The sequence below is a fragment of the Lissotriton helveticus genome, chromosome 3_1 (assembly GCF_964261635.1).
Source record: "Lissotriton helveticus chromosome 3_1, aLisHel1.1, whole genome shotgun sequence".
In the NCBI taxonomy this organism is placed as follows: domain Eukaryota; kingdom Metazoa; phylum Chordata; class Amphibia; order Caudata; family Salamandridae; genus Lissotriton; species Lissotriton helveticus.
Window position 1 is genome coordinate 373,894,696 of NC_136061.1, and position 23,972 is coordinate 373,918,667.

Sequence of the window (23,972 nt, forward strand, 5' to 3'; positions counted from 1 at the left end):
TAGACTGGAGTCTGGACACAATACAATACACGATCACTCATACCAACACATGAAATAACATTTAAAATAACAGTTTGGACAGAATATTACCTGAAATACTGAAAACAGAACACATGAATTTCTCGAGAACAGAACTTACTAGAACAGAAACTTACTAGAATGACTAGATGCACTGCTAAAACAGTACGAAACTTACCGGTCCCATAAAGAGACACGTCAGGACCCGCATCCACCCAGGTGGACACTTCGTGTTGGATCTGTGTATCCAAACCCACGGACCAGAGACAAATTACTTTGACCCTGTCTAGATACTACCCCAGCAACGGTACTCACCGGGCAGCAAGAACGGAAGGCCTCGAACTGGACTGGACTGCTACGACGACGGACGGACGAACTTCGGACTTCAGTTACAGGTGGGCCTCCGGATACCTCGGACCTTGGACTCTCGGCTTGGGCTCTGGTCGGGACTCGCCGCGTTCCTCCACCGCCTCGTCTGGACGCTGGACCGCAACCTCCGTCTCCTCCGTGGGCCTGAGGGATACTTGAAGCAGAAATATCTGCACGTGCACGGTATGGTTCCGTCACGGCTGCAGAGGATCAGGGGGCCTGCGTGGCTTCTCCGGCGCGTGGGGAAAGGGCAAGTCCCTATTCGGGCGCCATTATGTGGTAAATAAATAATTTATTACCGGATCTATTTTTGACTATAATCAATAAACAGGTAGCTCAATAAATAAGAGTCAAGATTCGAGGTAGCTGAAGTTGACAGGCTTTAATCAGGCATAAAGGACAGGAATAGGACAGCCTGTACGGGAATAGGATGGCAGGGCCCGACAGCTGTCGGGCAGGATCTGGGAATTGGCTAGCAAACTTTAATATCCGTGCACAATATATATATCAAAATAATTGCATTACATTCAATACAGTAGGCGTAGCAGTAGGCGGGGTTTGTAGCAGTCGTGAAAGATAAGGGCAAAACTGATGCAACAAGAAGGCGTGTACAGGGCGTATACATAGACATGTGATGTAAACGTAACAGAATATGTCATAAAAGGGGCGGAAACATGGAGGGGGCTACCTGAGCAGCTGGGACCTCTAACCTAGTGGTGCGCGCAAATGGGCAATGACGTGTTACCAGGGAGAACTGGGGGCTATGACTTCTGCGCTAGAAGAGGAGACTAAAGTCTGGAGTGTCAGAGCGACATGTACCCAGGCATATCTAGTATCTGTTGTTTAGAGTACATGTTGATAGAATCCAAAAGTTATCAGGGCAAAGGCTAATAGACTTTAAGACTGGTGCATACATTATTCTATATGTAGTGCGTGTGTGAGGAATATTCTATGAATATTAATACAGTATTTCTCTTACATGGAGACATAAAGGCTAGACCATGACGGAAACTATTGATGCGATTCAGTAGCTTAGGAATGCAGAGAAGGAAGGGCTGAACTGATAACTAGAAACATAACATACTCTTGGCAGACTGAGAGGCAGAGCCAGGCCGGGCCGGGCACTGCGTGGCAAGAAAGTAAGCTAAGGGTCAGGGATACAGGTGGGGGCTGTATCGCTCCTCGGAGAGTGTTCAGGAGACAGGAGCTGAATCTGAGTCCGGGCCCTTTTGAGGCCTAGAAACGGGGACAATTCAATGAATTAACGTGCACACTGAAAATGTGGCAACGTAGGTTTACATGGGCCTAATATTCGTTGCTTTCACGAAGACTGGAAACTGGCATACTAGAGATGGACACAACTGTAATTGCGTCTTTAATCGATCAGAAGGGAATACATGCATATCGATCATACACATATAACATAAGATGGGGAACACGTAGGCACATACAACATGGCAAAATTTACTTTTCCACACAACAGTGTGGTGCTTTATTCCGCCTCTCTCTTCCATTGGCTAGCTTCCTAAATGGAGGCTAGCCATTGGAAGACCCTTTATCACCCGACCGAGTGTTGGAGAGCCTCACCCCCTTGCCACCACCTGCACCAGGGCCTCCACTCCTCGCGCCCTGTCTTCCAGCTGCATGCACCGCCAGCTGAGCCAAGGATGGCTGGAGTCCACTCCCGTTTTTTATTACAACACTATCAGCTTGGCATTAAATGTGCTTGCGTGTTTTTTTAATTCGTTCCATCCATTTATAGGAAGGCAATTCTCAGGAAACATCACGTCTTAGCTCTCGTGCATCGATTAATGGGGCCTCGAGCAGTGCAGTGCTACCTTTGCGCAGCGCTGCACTGCACTATGGAACGCGCCGGTATATTGTCTTACATTAGGGGGTTAATAGAGCATGGCGCAAAGATTCTGTTGGCACAGTTCCCTACAAATGAAAATTAATGTTGTGGGACGGAGCGCGGTCCAGCTCATTGGATAAGGCATTGAAGAAGGTATGGAGGCGTGCAACAAACTGAAGCACTTCGAAGCCCGCTTTTGCGCGTCTAGGCACTGAAACTGCAACTGTGTGCTAAATGAGCTTGTTTCAATACCATGAAGAGTGACACAGAGGGAGTTGGCCCCACCGAACCCCAATGACAACAGCTAACTCCAGAGAGTGGAACCTAGACCTACCTGCCACAGTATCCGCTTTGCATAAGTGGCGGTACCTCATGCATTCCCGTGCAGGTGGCAAGAAGAGGTGAACTCGCCCCTAAAATAAGAATGTCACTCTCGCCCTCAGCTGTGATGAATGTGTAAAAAGATGACGAGCGCAGAACACTTGGTTGCTGAGGTGACAGTGGCGTTCAGCGGAAACCCACTTCTTAGTTAAGATGTAGTCAATACCTCAACCCCCGCTAATAATGAGCGGCACTGTGGCGTTAGCAATTATGTCACAGTTCAGAAGAAGGTCTGGAATGCAAAGTCCACTTTCCATACGGCGGTTTCCCATTGCTGGACAGCTGAGAGCAGCTGTTGGAGCCCAGGGTCCGAAACCTGCCAGATCATCGCCTACAATTTCATTTTATGCTATTTTATTCAACAATAAAGGTATGGGCTTCCCGAGTTTGAAGCAAAGTCAAAATGGATTGTACCTTACGTCATTCATTCAACAATGTGCTTATTTATTAAGTGCATACAACTACAAAAAACAGATACAAAGCCTACAAGAACTGCAAGTTTGTGTGTCAAATTAATTGAGTTAACATTGGCAGCATAAGGACTCCAAACTTGAAATCGAAAATCGAACACCCTTAAATGGCATATTCTAAAGGTTTGGGATTTTTTTTAAAGAAAAGATGGTCCGAGTCCAGGTGGCTGAGCACATAATTCTGGATTCTATTGAAATCACTAAATCCATTTAAATCGCACACTTGCACATTTGAGGGCAATATCTTTTAATATTTTTTAAGGGAATCTCAGTCAGAGCAGGTTACATGCATATTTATCACAAATTCTACACACAGAATTAAAAGTTCATAGTGTGGTTGTGGTCAATGGAGAAATTCGGGCTGTGTTTTCACCAGCATGTGCTTCTGTGGTTGAAAAAGAAAACATCTAAAAACACAGGGCTGGATAATTATTCCATGAATGCATGCCATAACCTCCAATTGGAGATGAAGTGAGCGAGGTGATCTCTGGTAAGTAATCATCCGCTATGGGCGTCCGGGTCATCCTTGACTTTATTGTTTTGTTTGGCTTATAACATTTTGTTTTATGAAAATACAAAGTAAAACTGCGATAGGTTTTGACTAAGAGTTAAAACAATCCGCTCATGCCAACAGCTGTGTGGACAGCGACCAGATGGCAACCCAAATCAACATTTTTTTATTAAGATCCAATTTCTGCGTAGCTGCCCCAAAATATCTTGTTAGAGGAGTTCAGGTCATCTTTGACCTAATTGACGCCAAAGTAATTAAACTAATGTACATGAGGACGTTAGTTTCAAGACTGTGTGTGTAGCAAGGGCGCACTGAGCCCTAATGCAAGGATGGCAAATAGGCGTCTAAGGGAACTCACTGAATAGTAAAGGACAGCCATATCTGGAGGACACAGGGCTCCTCTTCCCCTCCCCCCCACCCCTGACTTGGTGCGGCTGCACCTGCTGCACCCTTGATAGCCATACCCCTGCCACACGCTTGAAGTGGGGGGTCGATCGGGGTGGCATAAACAAAAGCTTTACAGAAACTTTCAAAAATGTATACAGTGCCCCTGATGCTCCTTATGGCTTACACAAAGGACAGGCAACCAATGCCACGGAGGATTATTGGTATTTATCAACACCCCTTATCCACCAAAATCCACGTCACCCTAACTACTAAAACTATTCTATCCATTCAATTTAAGCAGGTTTGACATGCCAAAAGTTATCAGGGGGTGCAAACGTTATGCCACCTGCTAATTAGCTGGTGTGATAAACATTGCACAACTAACTGCCCAAAAGTCCATAATAATAAACTTTATTTGCACAGTTAATAAAAACCATTGCAATCGAATGATAACAAAAAAGGCTGCCCAACAGCGATATCTGGCTAGTGAATGCACCGAGGGTTTAGACAGGGCTTTAAGTGGGATGAGAAAATGCGGGGGGGGGAAGGAGGGGTGTAAGAGTTTCTCAAAGAGGCGTAGTCGATATAATTAACAGCTAAAAATATGTGTTTAGCAGAGAGTGCCGCCCCGCTGGTTATATTCTTGTGTGCAGGAAATTACCACCAGTTGAAACCTGATGGTAACTTCTGGGCAAAACAGGAGCAAATGTAAATTGTGCTCTATTCAATTTAATGTAAACAATGTCATATTTGAAAAAATGTCTAGGTATTCATCTTTTTTTTTATTTCAAAAGATTTTATTATTTTGAAGGAGCACATAAGGAAATAAGGTACAGACAATAGTGATACCATTGAAATCAGAGAACTACAATAAACACATGAGAGTCGAGAGGCGCTAGGGGGCGCACGGCGACATGGCTGCCTGAGAAGCAGCTCCGCCGGGCGATCGCCAACTATGGTGGATGTCGCCGATCTCACCCAGGCCACCGGCCCCTCGATCGACTAGCAAGATGTGTGAAATGGTGGAGCCCATAACGTGTTGAGAAACGGCCCCCGGCGGACAGCGACTGCCCTGAAATTTGCGGATGACCGTGGCGAGAGGTCCGGATGCCTGACAAGATGGCCGCCGCGTTGGGACGTGCACACAGCGGCCAGGCGGAGGACAATCACCACTCTACTGTCCAGGAGCGGGGAAACGTGGCGGAGGTAGGATTCTGAGGACTGGCCTCCCCACTGCCCCTGCATCAAAAATTGTAGCGCTGCGGTGCGCCGGGGACCCACGTTAAGGCGCTGGATGCGCTGCCTGACAAAATGGCGGCCGCGACTCGAAAAACGCGGGCATAATCTAATAATCCCCAACTCCGGTAGAAGTGCCGAGACACTGGCGGTAGCCTGACACAGCGGAGGGGAGACCAGCAAGCGGAGGAGCGCCCAGCGTGGAGAACGGTGCGGAGCGCTAGCGGAGAGGGAGACATACCCACGCTCCTGCAGGGTGGATGGTGCTGGCTACTGGCGGCGAGCGCTATGAGAAGCAAACAGTCTGCGATTGTCGGTGCTGCCTGAAGATCTGCGTGGGCTCGCCCATACCTCGGAGACCTGTGGCCGCCACTGCCCGACCCCATCAGCCCATGAGAGCAGGTATCTTCATGTGGTTGCGCCAGGGTTGGCGTCTGCTGTGAATAACGTGTCCTTCCTGGCGACCACGTGCGGGCGGCCCCTCTTGGTAGGACGCTCGCAGACCCCGGAATTACAGGCCCGCGCGGGCTGCACGGAGAGACAACGACCTGGCATGCGTTGGGCCTGCGGAAGCTACACACCTGCGGTGATGGCTGCCTGCCTTAAACACTGAGTGTAGAGGGGGTGTGCTGGCCATATTGCGACGACACGCCACCTGTGGGGTCAGAGAGGCCTGAGATATCCTCTGCCCAGCGAGCTGCCACACTGGGACACTTTCTCTGCACGATTGAGGGGCCACCAGTCCACTAAGTGGAGGGGGTTTGCTAGACGGCGGTGCGGACAGCGAACAGCCGGCCTTCGGTCACGTTGCCTCACGACCGGGGGAGTGTCACCCTCGCCCGGTGCTTTCAGCGCTGTGACGATCTTTTAGGCGGCGATCGCCCCAGGGGTGGGGTTCAACACGGCGTCAGCGACCAGACATACGAGGGCATCGGGGTCCACGTGCAGGAAGGCGACCTCCCCACCCGCAAGCATGGGCAAACCAGACAAACACCAGCAGAAGCTGCCCTTTGAGACGAAAAAAACGCAGAAATCCACTGACGGGGTGCTGGAGGAAGAGGCAGGTCAGGCGCCCAATAACAACATCGAAAAGATCCTGCTAGCGATACAATCGAACCTACAGGATATTAATGGCAAGTTGGACAACTTAACTTGCAGAATGGACACCATGGCGGCGCGACAGGAAAAGCATGGAGAGAGACTGGATGAGGCCGAAACACGAATATCCGCGGTTGAAGATGAGGCGCGGGCCTCCACCTCAAAATGCGCAGATATGGAAAGGCTACTGGAGGTTATCAAGGCGAAGGAGGAGGATTTAGAAGCGCGCTCGAGGCGCAACAACGTACGGATCACGGGCCTGCCGGAGTCCACCAACACAGGCCGCATGGAAACCTACGTGGAAACACTGTGCAAGGATCTGTTCGGAGCTGAGGCCCTGTCGCCCCTCTTCATCGTGGAGCGTGCTCACAGGTCGCTGGCCCCGAAACCACCGCCAGGTACCACGCCGAGACCGATTGTTGCGCGTATCCTCAATTACCGCGACAGGGACACGATCCTTCGGCTAGCAAGAGAGAAAGGGAAGATCCAGCATCAAGGGAACTCCTTGGAATTTTACCCGGACCACACAGTTGCGGTCCAGCAGGCCCGGAAAGAATATACTGCAGTGAAGACCAAATTGCGTGAGTTGAACATTGTCTACTCCATGATGTATCCAGCACGCCTCAGGGTGGTGTGGAAGGAGAAAGCGACAGTACTACCGACACCGAAAGCAGCACAAGAATTTGTCAAAAGGGTTCAACGAGAGATCAGAGACAATTCGCAAAATGAACAACGACGAGACTCGGACTAACAATGAGGGGTTGTTTCATGGTATGCCACTGGTGAGTGTACAGTTCAGTTACCGATCATGCGTTTTAGCATGGACTTTAATCTCCGCACTTGCTAGACTGCTTGAACCTGTTTTCCAGTTTGCCCGGTAGTGGGATTGATTCAACATGCACGGTGTGTCTGGGTGGAGAGGTCCCGATGGGGCTAAGAGGCCTCTGATCGGAGATGCGGCTCACTACGAACTTTGTACTGGGAATGCATCACGACACATGCACATTACATAAGGCAATATTGGCGTACACAACTGAGTGACACTATTACCCTGTGGCGATTACTCAATGCAGGCTAGTGCGCGAGTGGCGAGAAACTGCCCCCTTGTCTGCTGTGCTCTGCTCAATATGTTTTGACTATGGGACGCCTCCGTCACTGACTGTGAGAGATCCCCAATGCACTCTGTGCGGCGAGCAGTAAGGGTGGGAGGAGAGGGATTCTGTGCCTTGATGATTAACTGTTGAAATTGCATTGGAGACGCACTGTGCCAGACATGTTGCTCGGCCAGTGGCTTTGTTGTTGGTTGTTCGGGGGGTGGGGGGGGGGGGGGGGGACGGCGAGTATTCACCTGAACTGCGTTTCATACAGCTTCTTTAGCATCGCCCACACCTGTACACCAGGTGGTGAGTTGTGCCCCTGGCGGACCTCTACAAGGGTATTACCCAGTAAGAGTTTGGTTCTGGAACTGTATTACTGTTTATGGGAGTTCTGGATTGGTGCACTGGATGGGACTGGCTTCGGCAGGTTGGGGTTGCTGGAGTGGGTGGGTTCTGGGGGGGTGGGATGTATGATTGTACTGTTAGGCCGACAGAATGTGTGATGTCTTTTTGTACTGGTTCCAAGTTAGTCCCGGCTGCTGCTGGGTCGACTGGAACAACTAAAAGGGAGATACTAACAATCCCTATGCAATTGATTAGTGATGAGCGCTCATGCCTTATATCATTGGCTTTTGATGGGGCCCAGGGAGGCGGGTAGACACAGTTTAAACGTTCTAACCTGGAACATTAGAGGGTTCTCCCAGCCACGTAAAATACGGCAGATTTTTGCAAGCCTGACAAGGTGGAATGTGGATATAGCGTTCCTACAGGAGTCTCACCTGGCCCCACACTCGCATGCACAACTGGGGGCAAGATGGGCGGAGGAGGTTTTCAGGGCCTCGTACTCTTCTTACTCTAGAGGGGTGATCATTTTGGTGAAACGAGGGGTGGGCTTTGTGAATCACACAGTAACACAGGACCCTTCAGGCAGGTTTCTAATGGTATCAGGTACATTGAGGGGGCAGAAGGTGACATTGCTGAATGTATACGGTCCTAACACAGATGCCCCGGATTTCTTCAGGGAGGTATGGGGACACCTACAGAAACACAATAGCGCACATATATTGTGTGGTGGTGATTGGAACGTGACACTACGTGACGGTTTGGACCGTTCAGCTAACTCGGTGGAACAGCACAAACACTCACGCACAATGGTGGGACACATGATGAAGGATCTGGGTCTAGAGGATCTTTGGAGGTTGAGGAACACCGACGCACCTGGGGCCACGCACATTAATGCTTCCCACAACAGCTGGTCCAGGCTGGATTATTGGCTGGGCTCCTCTGACCTGGCGCTATGGGTGCGACACCTACAGGTGCTCCCTCGCACGCTGTCTGATCACAATCCTGTCCTCCTGCAGCTGGACATTCCACGATACGCACCCCCCCCCTTCCAATGGCGCTTTAACGCACGTGCTCTAACTGATGCAATTTATGCAGACGCGATTAAGAAGGCGATTAAAGATTACTTTGACCTTAATGCCCCATCGACTGATGACCCTGGCATCCTCTGGGAAGCATTCAAGGCCACGATTAGAGGGGTCTGTATTAGCACCACAGTGGGGGTTCTGAAGGATATTAGAACTCAGATACGCAGGTGTGAACAGCAAATGAGAGACCTGGAATCCCTATATGAGTCCACTCAGGATATCATACACCTGGCCAAACTCCGCGAAATACACACAGAACACGAGACCTTTCTAGACTCTGAAATGAAATATTTAAACCGCACGCATGTGGCTAGAGCCTTTGGGGAAGGAGGTAGACCGGGGGCTGTTTTAGCTCGGAAGATCTGTACAGGTCGCGGCCCGACTGCGATCCTTAGGGTGAAGAACGGGGAGGGTGACACACAAACCCATGCTAATGACATACTGAAATGCTTTGTTAATTCATTTGGATCCCTGTACAAATCCCAGCCCACTGCTCCGGCAGATGACACCTATGAATACCTGCACGATGTAGCGATAGGGTGGCTGTCAGATGCGCACAGGGAGTACTTAGCAAGGCCTATCACAGCAGATGAGGTTACAGAGATCATAGGCTCACTTCCGAATGGCAAGGCACCTGGCCCGGATGGGTTCACCCCGGAATTTTACAAACAATATGCAGACATACTAGCGCCACACTTAGTAGATATGTATGGCACCTCCTTTGAGAAAGGCATGCTCCCCCCCACGTTACGCGAAGCCATGATTATCGCTCTCCTGAAACCATCTAAAGATCCGGAGGAATGTGACTCGTACCGACCATTATCTTTAATAAATGTAGACTCGAAAATTCTTGCGAAGCTTATAGCCAAGCGGCTGTCACCACTGATGACCAGTCTGGTGCTGCCAGATCAGTCCGGCTTTGTACCCTCCAGATCGACAGCACATAACACCCGGACTCTATTTGCACTATCGCACTATCTGCAACCCTCAGTCAAAGCTGTAGCGGTCATGTTAGACGCGGCGAAGGCATTTGACTCCATTGAATGGAGGTATATGATCACTGTCCTCAATAGAATGGGGTTCCCTAAACGTTTTGTGCAATGGGTCACCCTGCTTTACACGCAACCAAAAGCCAGGGTCAGAATTAATGGGTATATTTCGGATCAATTTGCGATTGAGCGAGGGACGCGGCAAGGCTGCCCACTCTCGCCGCTATTATTTGCGTTAGCACTAGAACCTTTGGCGTGTCTGATACGACAGAACTACAAGGAATCGGCACTGCACTTCATAGCCAGGCCGCTTCACATATCCTTATATGCGGACGACATGTTGCTATACGTCCGGGACCCGGAGACTCACTTAAACGCCATACTCAGGGAATACATAAGGTTCGGGGGGCATTCGGGTCTGGCCATAAATTGGTCCAAATCATCTATAATACCCCTCACGGACACCACTTCTACGTTTGTGGTGGACTTTCCGCTGGGATGGCAACAGGACCCTATCAGATACCTAGGGGTCATGTACCACAGGGATCCGGATGAGGTGCTTAGGGCAAACTACGGAGTGGTGCTGTCGAAACTGGAGGACAGTGTAAAACGTTGGATACATCTGCCCCTTTCATTGGCAGACAGGATAGCGATTGTCAAGATGAACATACTGCCCAAGCTACTATACCTGTTTAACAACATACCAATCACTCCACCGCAGGCTGTCTTCCGACACATAAACTCCCTGGTGCGGACCTTGATTTGGGCGGGTAAACAGGCCCGTGTGGATTTGCGGACTCTGACACTTCCACTTGCACGGGGCGGCTTCGGGGTACCTGACTTCCTCCTGTATTATTTGTGCGCACAGGCACAATATGCGGCGTATTGGTATCACGCAGTTCCGTACCTCACTCACACCGCTATAGAGGAGAGCGACGCACACCCTATTCCACTCACAGCAATAATCTCACACACCCGCCCCCCGCTGCATGCTAGAGATATCAACACGGTGGATGCTACGGTCAAAGCCTGGCATAGATTAGGGCAACTAGCACACAAGACCCCACTATATGCTCCAGCCATGATGCTACACCATCACCAGGAGCTCTCGGTAACTGGGGAAAGCGTCGGAATGTCTCTACTGGCCAAAGCCGGTATTGATAGGATGGGGGACGTGTTCCAAGATGGCGAGTTCGTGGGCTTAGACAAACTGGGTTATGTTCATAACCAAACATCCATGTTTCGCTTCACATATTTCAGACTCACTAGAGCCCTGAGGGAGCACTACCCTACGTTCCCTTCGGAGCCGGAATGCCTTGCACCACTGCAACTGTTAATCACAACTAATGATTTATCACACCTGGTGTCTAGGCTGTATTCAGCCGCACAATCGGAACTAGACGGACAAGTGTTGAAGGCGAAGGGGCGGTGGGATGCACTACTGGACACACCATTGTCTGAGGACGAATGGGCTAGCACATGCGCTCTGACACAGATACTTACACCAAATGGTAATCTGAGGTTAATTCACTTTAAATTCCTCCATCAAGTGTATTACACACCAGAGAAATTGTTTAAATTTGGGCTTCAGGAGGAGGACAGATGTAAAAGGTGTAACCAGGAAGGTGCGGGCTTTGCACATTTGGCGTGGGACTGCGCCAAGGTGGAAGGATACTGGGGGGAGGTAACTGCCACTTTATCTGTTATGCTGGAGGAGGAGGTACACTGTACACCCAAAGTCTGCTTACTGGGGATAGTACCGCAGTTCAGGGCCTTGAAGAGGAAGTTCTGTGCGATAGCACTCTTATTGGCTAAGAGACAAGTGGCACAATGCTGGCATAGTCGCAAAGTGCCGAAGTTAAAAACATGGTTGCATGACATGTCCACCTGTCGTGACAAGTTACAAACTTATGAAGAACTGCTGCCAGTTAAGTCGCGACCAAAAAATATGTGGGTTTATCTGGAGGATTATCTGACCTCCCTGCAAGATGATGAGGAACTTCCACCCATGGACTGAACGGGTCGCATGACTGCATGAGTGCTTGTGGGACGGGTGTGAGATGACGGCGGGAAGAGGGGGACCCTAAGTATGTCAACACTACTGCTAGGTAGTACATTAAGATTACACTGTACGGTCTGAATTGGGGTATGTTGTTTTATTGTTCTTGTTATTAAAAGAGAAAAAGTGAGACTCAGTTCTAATGCCAGCTATTAACCATGCATACGATACCCTGCAATATTCTGAGACGTGTGTAACATTCGATCACAATGATGGTTAATGGAATAAACGTAGCGAGCCGGCCTCCGGGTTGTAGGCTCATGCTGTGTCGAATGCTTGATTTTCAATAAAGGTCTTGCGCAAAAAAAAAAAAAAAAAAAAAAAAAAAACACATGAGAGTCAAAAATAATTAGCTCGAAACATGTGGCTAATACATTAGGTCCACTGAAATCAGATAAAAAATCAATTAAGGGAGAAAAATTAATATTCAACGGACATATCTATCAACAGTAACACTATCAGATAATAGAATTGGGGGAAAAGGGAAGGAGAAGAGAAAATAGGAAAGAAGGAAAAAAGAGAAAAGAGAGGAAGAGGGAGCAGGAAAGCAATGAAAAAAGATGAACAGAGAAAGGAAGAAAGAAAGGAGAGCGAGAGAAAGAAAAAGGACTCCCAAAGAACCTACCTAAAAAGGAAAAAACATCAATTAATCAGACATATCAAAGGGAAATTGAGCAACCAACCCTTTCGAGGCTGAATCCATGTAAGAATCTAAAGCAGACCAAACACCCCCAGATATGGAAGGAGAAAGATGAGCTTGATCAACTGAAGTATGGGCACTCCGTAAAAAGGAAACCCAAGCCCACCAAGTTTGATAAGAAATCGAAGAAAAAGACTTCCATTCCATGAGAATGACTTTCACTGCAACAGTCAACAACAGGTCCAACAATTGCAATTCCATGGGATCCAAAGGGAGAGGGATTGGGGATGCTAACGGACCTAAAAGAATTAATGGAAAAGAAAGTTGTAACTGAATACCAAAAATAAGCATAAGATGTTTGTGTATTAGGTCTCAAAAGGGTTGGAGAAGGGAACAACCAAAGAACATATGCTGGAAATCACCAGGTAACAAACCACAACTCCAACACAAGTCATCCTCCTTAAGATTCAGCGAGTGTAAGCGAATAGGAGTCCAGTGAAGGAGATTAATAGAGAAGTATTTAGATTGCATTAGTGAAGGGGCAATTTTATTACGAAGAGGAAATTTACCAATAAGCTGCTAAGTGTCGGAAGAGATATGATTTGTGAGATTATGATCAAAATGATGCAACCATTTACGTTGAGCAACAGTTGAGGTAGGTAGTACAAAGGAGGATAAGAATTTATAAATTTTGGAGGCAACATGCCCAGACCGTATCCATAGTTGAAAGAGGGTAATTGTGGGGGAAGAAGGATGAAGGCGCAATTTAGCAAGTGCCACTTTAATTTTAAGGAAAGTATAAAAATCCAAGTTAGATAACGAACATTGGCTCGCTAGGGAAGAAAAAGGTAGTGGTTGATCATCAACACCATAAAGATGTTTAACAAGCGATATACCTTTACCAGCCCAATAAGACACCATAGAAGGATCAATATTGATCTTGATTCTAGCATTCCGCCAAATAGACGACCATCTAGATTTATGTAATGGAACCGCAACCTTCTTATCAATCTTCCGGACCGCCGCAATAGTATCCAGAATAATAGAGCGGGAGAAAGGGATAGAAAGGGTATTCGCAGTCATAAAAGAAGCAGTCGGCAAAGGAGAGGCCAGAGTTTGTTCTATTAACAGCCACGAGGGAACATGAGCAGAAGGAGAAGAAAACCAGAAAGCGCCTTGAGACGCCAAAAAGGCAATTTGGTACTTCTCCCAATCAGGAAGATTACATCCTCCCATGTCACAAGGTTGACGTAAAAATTTATAGGCAATCCGAGCCCTTTTATCATTCCATAAGAATTTAGACGTAAGAACATCGAGTTCATGAAAGAAGGATGCAGAAAGTTTAACCGGAAGCATAGAGGAAACAAAATTAATGATAGGGCTAATCATCATTTTAAGCGTTTGCAGACGACCCCACCAAGAAATGTGTTTCGGAGACCAGGTGTCCAAAAGACGCCGCACTTTAAGGATGATTTGAGACTCATTATAAGAGGTGGTAGCAGAAAGGGAAGAACAAAAATAAATACCCAAATATTTTAATTGTTTAGATTGCCACTTAAAGCCAGCAGAGCCCATATGGTGAGAGAAACAGTACGCATTCAAAGGGAACATCTCAGTCTTATCCCTATTTAAGGTGTATCCAGAAACCTTTGAAAAGAGAGAAATCGTGTCAAAAATAGCAGGAATGGCCAAAGCAATATCGTCAGAAAAAATAAGGACATCATCTGCGTAGGCAGCTGTTTTTATACGATGGGACCCAAAAGAAAAACCTTTAATATCGGGGTGGAGGTCAATCAGTCTGAGAAGAGGATCAATGGATAATAAAAATAAAAGAGGGGATAGAGGGCAACCCTGTCTAGTACCTTGGCGAAGATTAAAAAAGGATGATGTAGCACCATTAACTCGTATATTAGCTCTAGGGGAAGAATAAAGAGACATAACCATCTGAATGAAGGAGTCCCCAAGATTATGAGCACATAAAACAGCACGCAGGAAAGGCCAAGAAACCTTATCAAAGGCCTTTTCAGCATCGAGTGCTAAGGCCGCGGCCGGAAACTGAGAGCGTTTAGCTGATCCAAGAATGTGACAGAATGTTCGAATATTGTCACGCGCCAGGCGACCCTTTACAAAACCCGTTTGCGAGGGATGGATCAGTTGAGGAATAAAGGATTCTAGACGCTTAGCTAAGATCTTTGCAAAGATCTTAGCTTCCATGTTGAGTAGAGAAATTGGTCGGAAATTCTTGGGGTCAGAATGATCTTTCCCCTCTTTTGGAATCACTACAATTGTAGCATCAGCGGAAGAACCAGAGACAGAGCCATCCTTAATGAAAGCATCAAAAACGGATTTTAATTTGGGGACAATTACAGGAAGAAAGGTTTTGTAAAACAGAATAGGGTAGCCATCAGGACCTCGGGCTTTCCCAGAACGAGTATCCTTAATAGCAGCGATAATTTCGTCAGAAGTAATTGGACAATTCAAAGAGGAACTATCTTCTACAGAGACCGATTTTATGGGAATCGTTTGTAAAAATTCTTGACATTGCTCAAAGGAGGCCTGATTAGAGGGAGTATATAAGTCATTATAGAAGTCACGAAATACCTCAAGAATCTCCTCAGTCCGAAATTTCTTAGAACCCGAGCGGTCATTAATAGAAGAAATCCGGGAAGATTTACAAGAAGATTCTTGAAATTTTAATGTGGCCGCAAGAATCTTGCCAGCTCGATTTTTTAATAATAGCGCCTTAGATTTTTGAGCTTGAAGTCCAATATGAGCTCTTCTGGTGACAATAGTATTATATGTATATTTTAATTGTTTAATAGATTGTAGACAGGACTTATCTTTAGATTGACGAAAAAGAGATTCTTGGCTTTTAATCTCACTAGCTAAATCTGTTAGTTCTTTCTTAATAGCAGCATTCCTTCTTGACATATATTTAATGACTTGACCGCGAAATGTACATTTAAAGGAATCCCAGAGCACCACTGGGGAGTCAACTGAGCCTTCATTTTCAAGAAAAAAAGTCTCAATCTCCTTAGAAAACTCAGAAACCTGGGAATCATCATACAGAATTTCCGTATTAAGTCTCCTTGAACGAGATCCTGTCGTAGGAGCAAAGGACAACAGCGTGAAAGAAATTGCGGCATGGTCGGAAATCAGAATAGGATGAATAAGAGGAGATGAGGAGGATTGAAGAAGAGAAGAGTGTACCAAAAGATAATCAATACGCGAGAAAGTAGAATGAGGGGAGGAGAAAAAAGAAAAATCACTACCAGTGGGATTAAAGAGACGCCAGACATCCTGAAGATGGAGGAAAGAACACATATTAGTCATCTGTTTATGCGCCTTCGGGGGGCGAAAATGAAAGGCTGAATTTCTATCGAGGATGGGGTCCATTGGTAAATTAAAATCTCCACCAACAATAAGATTACCAGAATGAGGAGTGTCATACAATTTTTTGGTTAATGCCTTCCAAAACAGCGGATCATCCTTATTGGGGCATAAATGTTCATAACAAAGAGATCAACATTTCCATCAGACAGCTTAGATAATAGCCAGCGACCCTCCGTGTCCTGTTCAGAAGAGATAATAGACAAGCCAGATTGTTTAGAGATCAACGTAATGACCCCGTTCCGTTTGCCAGACGCATCTGAACAAGCAACATCTGAAACCCACTGCCTCTTCAGGAAAAGTGCCTCCCTAGCCGAGACCTTTGTTTCCTGTAAAAGTACAAGATCTGAAGAGAGAGATTTGCAGTAGTTCAAAATTTTGGACCGTTTAACTGGGTGATTTAAGCCCTTAACATTAAGGGACAATACATTTAAACCAGGCATGGTCTATGTAGAAGAAATAAAAGAAAAGACATAGATGGTAATATATGAACAAACATAGTAGTGACAATCCTCCAAACATCACACAAAATCATTGAGAAAGAGAAGGCCAAAAAAGAAGTCCAAGGAGCAAGAAAAGCGAAGAAATAGTCAGAAGAAGAGAGAAGAAGGGGGAGAAGAGCAAGGAAGGGAGGCCTGAAAAAGACCAAAGTCATACTCGGGGGGACTTGAAAAGAGGGATCAAGGAAGCCGTTATGAGGAGAAATAGATTCAGTATCATCAGCCCCAATACAAAACACTTCGTAAAACAGATAGTGAAAAGAAAAATAATTGGAAGAAGCATGAATAATAAAAACATGGTATAAAAGCATAAAATTATGAAATTGCAAGAGCGAGTAAATATAAATAAATTAGGTCTCTTGTTAGAAAAATCATGTAAAAAGTTCTCGAAATAATAAACATTGAATCATCAGTAATAATAGATACTCTAAACAGGAATATAATAAAAAGGCAGAAAGCGAATAGGAATCCATATAACAGCGTTCACTAGAGTACAAAAAACTGGTGAGTATCAATTAGAAAATCAGGAAGCGCATAAAAACAGAGATTACATTTAAACATAACCATATCAAAGTAACTCATCCTGTAATTACAGCACTTAATAACAATGGGTAGGATTACTTATCGAGAAGCAAATAAAGTGCTATATAGGTAAAGAGCAGGACCAAAGTAACAGAAACAATAAAGAACCATTAAACAGATAAATCCATAAAGCTATGGAACAACTAGAATAAGGAATTGATTTATCTAGAAAATAGATAAACACTAAGGAGAAGCATCCTCCACATTACCTTAAATACCTGCTTAGGGGTACATAAATTTAAGTCTAATTAATATAAAAGAGAAGAAAAACCAAGACTAGAAATATGAATGCAAACAAGAGAGGAGTAAAGAACATCATATACATAAAATGCAAAAAAGAAAGAAAAGAGAACAGAAATGTATAAGGAATAAAGAAAAACAGACATAAAAAAGTCCACAGAGAAGGAGAGAATAAACATTAAGAGGAAGAAAGACCGTAACTGGAGACAGAGAGAAAGGAAGAGACAGGTCACACACATAAAAAAAAGAGGGGAAAGGGAAGAGTTCGCAGAAAAAAGAAGGAAATAAAAGACGAAAAAAAACAAGAACAGAAAAACTATACTAGAGCCGGACAGACATGCCCACAAACAATACAGGGAAAAAAAGAGCAGGAATATGAACAACATGAGAAAGCGATAAAATTCTAATTAGTGAGAGAGAGAGAACAGAACGTAGGAATGAACAAAATGATAAACAGCTATTCTATAAAAGGAAAAGGAAGAACAACAGACAAAGAAAGTAAAAGGCAAGAAAGAGCAAAATTCCATTAGTAGAGCCATAAACAAACAGCACCAATATACCAGCAACCAAGGAAGATAAAACCATCATAAATATTGTTAAGAGAAAAGTAAGTCAATCTGTCTGAAAAAAGAAGAGAGAACAAAGGAGGCAGAAGTATAAATTTCAAGTGCCAGAAGCACCAGGATCCAACGAAGCTGCCTTTTGAATCTCCATCTGTATTTCCATCTGATTGTCTAAGAAAGAAGCTAGATCTGCGGGTTCATCGAAAATTCTGGAACGTCCCTTGAATGTAATACGAAATTTCGATGGTCCAGAAAAGGAAAAGGGAATGTTCATGTCAGAAAGACGTTTCCGAAGATTGAGGAAGCCCTTCCTTCTTATGACCGTGTCCCTGGCGAAGTCCTGAGAGATTGAAATTCGATGACCCTCCCAGGAGATGGCTTTAACCTTCCGCATGTGAGCAAGAATTTGCTCCATATGTTGATGGCGCAGTGGCTTAAAAATTATCGCTCTTGGCTGTGTTGCAGATTTAGAACGAAAAGTGGGGACACGATGTGCCCTTTCTAACTCAAAGTCTCTTTGGAATGATATTTGTAGAGTAGAAGGAATCCATTGGTATAAAAAATCAATCATAGAAGAAGATGATTTCTCTGCATCTTCCGGCAGACCAAAAATTGCGTAGATTAGATCTGCGATTACGATCCTCCTGCTCAGTGAGATCCTTTCGCAATGCCGCCATTGAGCGCTCCAAGTGGATAAGAGACCTGGATTGTTTCTGCATATTATCCTCTGCACCACTAATACGTGTCTCCGTGGCCGAAACGCGAATAGAGAGGGCCTTAAAGTCATTTCTGATAGCGGACACCTCCACCTGCAATAAATCTGTGTTAGTCTTTGTCGACTGCGCAATATCATGAACCTCATTAACCACTTGGCTGCTAAGGCACCTGATGAGCTTCCATTGACTTTCCATTGAAATCAATGGAAAGTCCATGACGAGTTACCCTTGTCATTAGCGCTGAAGTGGTTAAGGCGCGTTAAAATTGCTTCAAGAGTGGTATTGGTGTCTGGCTGAGAAGACTCAGGCATAGGAGACAATGGTTTAAGTCTTTTAAGAGAGGCGCCGGCATCTTTCGAGTCTTTATTAGTTGAGGGACGGCCCATAGTTGCAGCCATGAAGCAACAGCCACAAAGAAAAGTATACAGCCACTGGAGGAATAATAGAGGCCAAAAAGTGCGCACTCCACACCAAAAATAGAGGAATGAGGCGCACTAAAAGCAAACAAAGCCAAATAAGCAAAACAGGCGGACTTATATGGAATGTGATCACAGGAATATAATAAAAGAGCCTTCTAGAAACCAAAAGGCCAAAGCAGATTCACTAAGCGTAAGTGAATTGTAGCGCCAACGTCAGAAGGCTGCACTGAGGTAGCCAAGATGTATGCAACAAAATAACCAGCCAAGCAGCACAAAAAGAAAAAAAAAGAATAATAGAAAAGCAAAAAGTTACCAAGTGTAGTCACTGGTATTCAATTGCACCTGATATCCTGCTGAACCGGCAAGATTGTATCCCTGTCGACGAGTCTGAGGAGAAATGCCTATCTCCGTCACAAGCGGGTAAAATGGCGGCCGCCCGTCAAGAGAACGAGCGTCACTTCAGCTCGTTAGCAACTCACTCCGCCGCAGCCGGAATCCGCTGCAAACATATCCAAACGGCTCTCGGCATGTTCCGCAATCCAGGAGAGCTTTTCCGCTGAAGAGGGGCACTCAGAAACGGGTAAAAACCTCCAACGGACCTTAATCGCCCTGGAGCTCAAGCGCAACTCGCCATCATGCAGCGGCGCGCAAGCCACGCCCCTAGGTATTCATCTTGAGCACAAACAGGGGTAGAATGTCCATTCATTTGGCGCGGTGGCTCGCCAAACTCTTTACATTACTTTTCTAGCCCGCGACATTTGAGTCCTAGCTGTCATTCAACAGAGCATACTTGAGTTATGCTCCTCCGTTGCAGGTGCGTGAACTATATACATCATGCGTAATGACAGACTGCATCCAGTGCTTGTTTGTGCCTCTGTTCCCTAGGGCGTTACTGGGCAGAGAGGTGTGTGGGTGTGGGGCTCTCTGTGTGTGTGGGTGCGTGTGGCTCTGTGTGGGTGGCTGTGTGCGTGTGTGTGTGGGTGGCTCTATGTGAATGACTCTGGGTGCAAATGCAATAGGTCTGGCATGGATGTATGATGCTACAACGCATACTTTTACAATGCCTACCTTTACATCGCAAGTTTTACAACGCATACCATTACAACGCATATTGCTTTTGGGCGCTGGATAGTGAATAGTTTAATTTACTATTCCAACTCCAGTCCCCGTGGACACTAGGGAAGGTTATTGGATAGTAAATTAACCTATTCCCTATCCTAGAGCGCCCCCAAGCGCTATGCGTTGTAATAGTTTGCGTTGTAAAAGTTGCGTCGTAATGGTAGTGCGTTGTAAAAGTTTCGTTGTAAAGGATGTTTCCCGTCTGGCATTTGCGAGCGATTAAGCTATTGGCATTGTAAATGACAATGCAATTTATTTATGTTTTAAAAACAAAAACATAAATAAAAATAATGTCATGAGCAATGCCAATAGCTCTAACTTTAACAAGGCCGAGACCATTGCATTGTAAATGCTTGTTTTTAAAGCTTTGAAGTCTCAAATGATAATACTTGCCTGGTGATGAAAACAACTCAGACTGAAATGGAAAATACTGTTGTTACCCTTTTATTGCAGTATTGTTGATATTATTCACAGGTCTACCCGTACTGCAGGGACCTGTTGTATAGGCGGAAGGATTGATTCCGTACTTTCAGCACTATTTAAGAGAGACAGATAATGATTATCGGCGAGGGACGCCGAGCACATAGCAATTTCAGGTACGCAAGGATCGTGTTGTTTTCGGCTTTACCGCGATTCGAAAGGGGTCAAAGGACGCATTAAATAAACAATGACATTGATATTGTTCACAGGTCTACCGGTACTGCTGGGACCTGTTGTCATAAATGAGAGGATTGGTTTCGTACTTCCAACATTGTCAAAAAAGACAGAGAATCGGATTATTACAAATGTTAACGGATCTAGATGTGTTGTTAATACTTGGATGTTTTATCCCAAACGTTGGGTGGATACATGGTAGCAACTATGTGTATATATTTTCCAGATCTCCATATACACTTCTGAATCTTGAAGGACTTTTTTAAAGGAGGATTCTTTTGAAGCAGGAATTTGAATTAATGAATCTATGGCGGATGTATATGTAAGTACCTATTGTTGTACAATGCTTTTACTAGAAGGCCAATCAGATCACAAGGTAACTAATACATAGGTTACTTTGTAGGTTTTTGAGTGGAATATACGGAAATCATGATTAGGAAGGAGAGTCTATAACCCTAATGGAAGGCAACGGGGCATATTATCAAGGGGGTTTATCTCCGCTTTTTTGGCTTTAAAAGCCAAGAAAGCGGTGATAAAATGATCTCCCTATTACCTAGCTGTCGCTAACACCAGTTAGCGACAGCTAGGAGGAGATAGCGACCATCTTGGGCCCCACTTTGCATGTCAGTGATATTTATCACTAATGACATGCAAAGTGGGCGTGCCAAGATGTTAGCTACTGGAAACAGTCGCTAACATCGCTATCTCCTATTACCAACTTTTGGAGATATTCGCGCTAAGCGTGAATATCTCCAAAAGCTAACACCTGCCCTGAGCAGTTCTTAGCCATGTTATCCAATGGGAGGTGGATAACATGGCTAAGAGCATTAGCTCGGTAATGCCTGAATATCGCTGACTTTTCAGCGATATTCATGCATTGCGGGCGTTTTTTATCGCATTTGCGATAAACCTTGGTAATACCAAGGTTTATCTGCGATAAAAATCGCCGCAGCTCAGCGGTAAAATTTTGTCTCTAACCAAGCAATAGCGATAATTATCGCTATTGCTTGGTAATATGCCCCATCGTCTTCACTTAGTTGCGAGCGACAGGTGAAATCCTGCCTCCTTTATTGAGTCATTTGTGAATCTAGGGAAGGTTGTGGTCTCATGCCTCCGTTGTTTTATATCCTAATTAGCGTTGTCATTTATTTTGTTATTTGGCGTCCAAAAGATACAAAAGGTACTAGTGCTATCTCCTTCTATGATCTGCACGTATCAATAATTTCACGGGAGGTTTTTTAACTATAAATTGCACACTGATCTGTTGATATGCATTATCACTCTCTCACTATGATGATTATATGATTGTATGCAATGTAGCCATGAGGGTATATAACCCAATGTATATAAATATGAGATAAGCGTAGAGACAAAATATGTACTATAATATTGTGATGCTGCACTGGTTTAGTAGTCCCCTTACGCACATAGTTGGTGCTTAGTCGGAATTGGGTGACTGATGAAACTATAAAGATGATTACAATATGGTGAATATTACTTCCAGCCCTGAGGATGTCGTGAGTACACACCCAGTGACGACGAAACACGAAGGCATAACGGAGTGGAAGATTGGGATCAAGTGAAAGAAATAAAGAAACAAGACAAGCACAATAATTTGGAGATCTAGTTGTATACTGTTGTACTGTTAATTCATATATGATTTAGCTTGTGCTTCAGGAAATCGTTTAAATTTGTATTCAATCTTTGATTGATTAATTAGGAGGGATTGGGTGTACACTCTCCTTTTCTGAAGGCACAGCAGGATATAGCAAATCTGATGATATTGGTGGTTCACTAATGATTTGTTGTGTAAATTTTACATGAGCGCCCCGAATCTCTTTGAACACCCTATTTCTAATATTGACTTATACGGACCTACTCCCCTTATCCTCCAGACCAAAAGACATCTGGGATCCCTTGTGCGCCTACTTGTTGGCGAATCCTGACATGATGGGGGGGTGGGATCCGTCCACCGGAAGGGATGCGTGAAAGGTCTGACATTAATATGCTAGGGCATGTCTCCCCGGGAACAGAAGCGAAGACACATTCATTATTTCAGATGTAGTCTTATGGATCTATATTTGACGAGGGTGACATATTCAAGTTTTGCTGCGAATAAGGATCGAGAGGACACTATGGTTGCACTTTTCTCCTAATCAAGCTGATGGATTATCGTCCCTAGACTATTTCTGACATATATAGAGATGTGAATTGTAATGCACGACTTTTATGCAACATGATATGCTGTTATTGTGCTCTTGTTGGTATGTCTGTAATTTGACTTGAAAAGCAATCAACATTTTTTTAAAGGAAACATTGAAATGGAGCTACAATGGAGTGGTAGCTCGGCTTCCATGAAAGAGTCGTTTATAGATTCTGTGGATGGAATAATGTTGCGTACTTATCTTCATTCACACGAGCCTCCTCAGAAGAGGTTTGACGATCGTAACTAAAAGTGACCTCAGCTTGGTGCAGGCAGGTAGGTTCACATGTAAACCCTCAAGGGCACCACTTGGTACCTCTTGAGATCGATATTGAATGATGCCATCATGCTAGCCAGATAACTGATGTGTATGAGCCACTGTGACAGGACTGGTGTGAAACGATAGATTGTGCACTTACTTCGCAAAGCAAATGTAAATGTGAAGCAGATTAAAACTGGTATCAAACAACAATTGACTATGTCGATGTTACAGCTGTGACTAGTGACAGATCATACAGAGCTGTTATATTAAGAGCGACCAGTTTACTTACATACACTGTTTTTTTTGTAAAAAAAAAAAAACAACAACAAAAAACCCAAGAGCAGGAGTCCAAGAGTTTCGTAGGAGCCCCAGCCCTAAACCTGGGGCTCCCGAATACCGCAGTTGCTGATTCCAAGGGTGCCTAGAGTTGATTCTACCTCATCCCACTTTCTTCCACCATCCTACACTTCCTGTCTCTTTATGTCACTCTTGCGGGTTCTTTTTCAAACTTGGAGACAGATTAACGAGAAACTGAACCATTTGCAAAGATGCGTCAGTTTCCCTGCGCCAACCAGTAAAACCTTTGTGCCACCATGGATGTGCGGTATTTACAATACATCGCTTCATGGCGCAAGGATTGACAGATGCCTCAAACATTCTGATGCATCTGTTGGCGCAAAAGTCACACATTACTTGAGTTGGGTCGCAAGCACGACGCTACTCCAGCAATGCTTGTTGAGGTCTATTCTCACTACACTGTGTCACTCCTTATGCCTGCTTCAGGCAG